Raw genomic sequence first — 3965 nt, 5'->3', positions numbered from 1 at the left:
CTTGCTTTTCTCTTTTTCTTCCACTCTAAATACTTAGAAGTAGAATATGTGTACTTATTGCCTTTCATTTCTGCTTTACATGATTTCCTTTTCTTTCCTTTTCTCTCCTTCTCTCTTCCTGGCTTTTCTCTCTTTCCTTTTCTCTCTTTCTCCCTTCCTTTTCTCTCTTCCTTGCTTTTCTCTCTTCCACTCTAAATACTTAGAAGTAGAATATGTGTACTTATTGCCCTTCATTTCTGCTTTATATGATTTCTCTACATGCTCCCCTAAAAACACCATGTCCTTTGAATAGCATATCATATGACTATATGTCCGTAAATGCTTCTTTATTAAAGTCCTCTTATTTTCCCCTAGATAATTATCTTAATGGAGTCTGGCTGCTTCCATTCTAGCACTGATATGGCCATTTTACTGAAAGCATCCAGTAAGGTTTTTTAAAACTACATTTGATCATTTTACTCTTATGCTCTAAACCTTTAGTGGTTTTCCACTACCTTCAGGAAAAAAAAAAAAATCTTATTATTCGTTTGTTTTAAAATCCAAACTACCAAAGAATCAACATTGTGAAAATGACTATACTACCCAAAGCAATCTACAGATTCAGTGCAATCCCTATCAAGCTACCAATGGCATTTGTCACAGAACTAGAACAAAAAAATTCACAATTTGTATGGAAAAACAAAAGACCCCAAATAGCCAAAGCACTCTTGAGAAAGAAAAACGGAGCTGGAGGAATCAGGCTCCCGGACTTCAGACTATACTACAAAGCTACAGTAATCAAGACACTATGGTACTGGCACAAAAACAGAAATACAGATCAATGCAACAGGATTGAAATCTCAGAGATAAACCCACACCCATATGGTCACCTTATTTTTGCTGAAGGAGGCAAGAATATACAATGGAGAAAAGACAGCCTCTTCAATAAGTGCTGCTGGAAAAACTGGACAGCTACATGTAAAAGAATGAAATTAGAACACTCCCTAACACCATACACAAAAATAAACTCAAAATGGATTAAAGGCCTAAATGTAGACACCATCAAACTCTTACAGGAAAACATAGGCACAACACTCTATGACATAAATCACAGCAAGATCCTTTTTTTTTTTTTAAAGGTTAAAATAAAAATTCTATTTTGTTCATTATAAGACAAAACAGAATCTAGCATAAGTCAAGGAAATCTATTCATACTTCAGGTCCTTCTCCACCAGGAACCAGCATTGTTATGTTATTTCCATTTAACAAAATTTGATCTAATTTAGTAATTCTTCTTCCTTCTGGTGTGATTTGAAACTCAATGACATCTTCGAGTACCATACTGACAAAGTCATCAAATCCCATAAGTGTGCAAACAATCTCCTTATCACTCTTCATCACAATGTGAATCCTTGATCCTATACCCTTGTCCACAAGCTCTAGAGGGAGAAGCTGAGACGGGATGCTGGTTAGCCACCGTGGCTATGCCAGAAGTGGTCTGGCAAGATCCTTTTTGACCTACCTCCAAGAGGAATGGAAATAAAAACAAAAGTAAACAAATGGGACCTAATGAAACTTCAAAGCTTTTGCACAGCAAAGGAAACCATAAACAAGATGAAACACAACCCTCAGAATGGGAGAAAATATTTGCAAATGAAGCAACTGACAGGATTAATCTCCAAAATTTACAAGCAGCTCATTCAGCTCAATATCAAAAAAACAAACAACCCAATCCACAAATGGGCAGAAGACTTAAATAGACATTTCTCCAAAGAAGATATACAGATTGCCAACAAACACATGAAAGAATGCTCAACACCATTAACCATTAGAGAAATGCAAATCAAAACTACAATGAGGTATCACCTCACACCAGTCAGAACGGCCATCATCAAAAAATGTACAAACAATAATTGCTGGAGAGGGTGTGGAGAAAAGAGAACCCTCTTGCACTGTTGGTGGGAATGTAAATTGATACAGCCACTATGGTGAACAGTACGGAAGTTCCTTATAAAACTAAAAATAGAACTACCATATGACCCAGCAATCCCACCACTGGGCATATACCCTGAGAAAACCATAATTCAAAAAGAGTCATGTACCACAATGTTCATTGCAGCTCTATTTACAATAGCCAGGACATGGAAGCAACCTAATTGTCCATCGACAGACAAATGGATAAAGAAGATGTGTCATGTATATAGAATGGAATATTACTCAGCCATAAAAAGAAACGAAATTGAGTTATTTGTAGTGAGGTGGATGAACCTAGACTCTGTCATACAGAGTGAAGTACGTCAGAAGGAGAAAAACAAATACCGTATGCTAACACATATATATGGAATCTAAAAAAAAAGGTTCTGAAGAACCTCCGGGGAAGATAGGAATAAAGACGCAGATGTAGAGAATGGACTTGAGGACACAGGAAGGGGGAAGGGCAAGCTGGGACAAAGTGAGAGAGTGGCATGGACTTATATATATTACCAAATGTAAAACAGATAGCTAGTGGGAAGCAGCCGCATAGCACAGGGAGATCAGCTTGGTGCTTTGTGACCACCTAGAGGGGTGGCATAGGGAGGGCAGGAGGGAGATGCAAGAGGGAGGAGATATGGGGATATATGTAAATGTATAGCTGATTCATTATGTTATAAAGCAGAAACTAACACAACATTTTAAAGCAATTATACTCCAATAAAGATGTTAAAAAAAAAAAATCCAAAGTACCAGACCTTACTCTTTTCCGATTTTAAAAGATCCTCCTATTATTCATTCCAAACTAGCCACATTCCCCTCACAAGCTAGTTTCTGCCTCAGGAACTTTGCACGTGTTAGTAGCTCTGGCTGGAACGCCCTGGCCTGGAACTTTGCTTTATTGGTTTCCTCATTTTCTTCTGGTTCCTACACAGATATCATGTTCTCAGAGAATCCTTCTCCAATGATCCCATGTTAATAGCTATCTATTTCTTATCATTCCTTATTACACTACTTCATGTTTCTTCACAGCACTTAATGTACTTTTCATTATTTAGTTTATATTACGTACTTTTTTTCTCTTTTTGCCTTTATTTTGTTTTCTGCATTGAAATGTAAGGTCTATACAAGGTCAAGATGTATCTCTCTCTTGTTTAAAGGTCCATCCCTCTTACCTAGAACGGCAACTGCCACACAGTAGATATTCAGTAGATATTTATTTATTGAATAATTTTTTAAAAATAGGTCAAAAATAATTATAGAGAATGTGACAAGTGGCTTTATTTTCTTCTGTGTAACTCGTTTAAAGCTTAAAGGCTGAGTTTCAAGCCTTAACATACAACTTTGACCTTTCTCTGATATCTTCCTCTAAGTCCATTAAGAAGTTTCAGATTTCCTTTTTATCCAACTTTTGAAGAGGAAATTGTGAATACTTAATGCCTACTTCCTGTGTTTTCATAAAGAAGAAAGAATTCCCTAGATGGAAAGGAACCCGTAAGGTTTCTTTCACCAGAACTCTTCTCCCTGGGAGGAGGAATGACTTAGCTGATGAAGAGATAGAGAAAAGGAACATGGCCCCTGTAGCTCAGTACGCTGAGATTTCATTCAGGGGGACCCATCTTCTTCTCAGAAGTTTGTTTAACATTTTCTCTCCTACAGAGGCAGAGCCTGTCCCCAGGCCTGGGGTAGAGACAGGAGTTGGGTTGGAACGGAGACGAGAACGATGTAGTCATATCTCTGACAGACTATTTAAGTTTTTTTAGTTCAGGGGTGCAGGGTTTATATTAGGAAATCACACTTTGATTGCAGGTCAAGAAATATTCTCAGAATTAGTTTTATTAGCGTCGAACCTGATATTTAATTTTTTACCTGTCTGACTCCTATGTTTGATTTTTCAACTGTTTCAGGCCTCAGAGTGAGAAGAGGACAACAATTTATTTTTACTCCTAAAACCCGAACACATATGCTGATTCCCTCTATGCTACATTGTTCCTCACTATGTACATGGTCGCTTA

General features: G+C 37.4%; 1 pseudogene; it reads right to left on the bottom strand.

Moving 5' to 3' along the window:
* Positions 1-254: 254 nt before the first annotated feature.
* Positions 255-3115, bottom strand: LOC149748699 (U6 snRNA-associated Sm-like protein LSm5 pseudogene; annotated as a pseudogene).
* Positions 3116-3965: the final 850 nt, after the last annotated feature.

Source organism: Delphinapterus leucas, chromosome 7 (assembly GCF_059928025.1).
Source record: "Delphinapterus leucas isolate spDelLeu-1000000601 "Yukka" chromosome 7, BTC_Dleu_Yukka2, whole genome shotgun sequence".
Taxonomy (NCBI): Eukaryota; Metazoa; Chordata; class Mammalia; order Artiodactyla; family Monodontidae; genus Delphinapterus; species Delphinapterus leucas.
The sequence above is the reverse complement of the archived record's forward strand: the minus strand, read 5'-3'. Positions and strand labels throughout refer to the sequence as shown.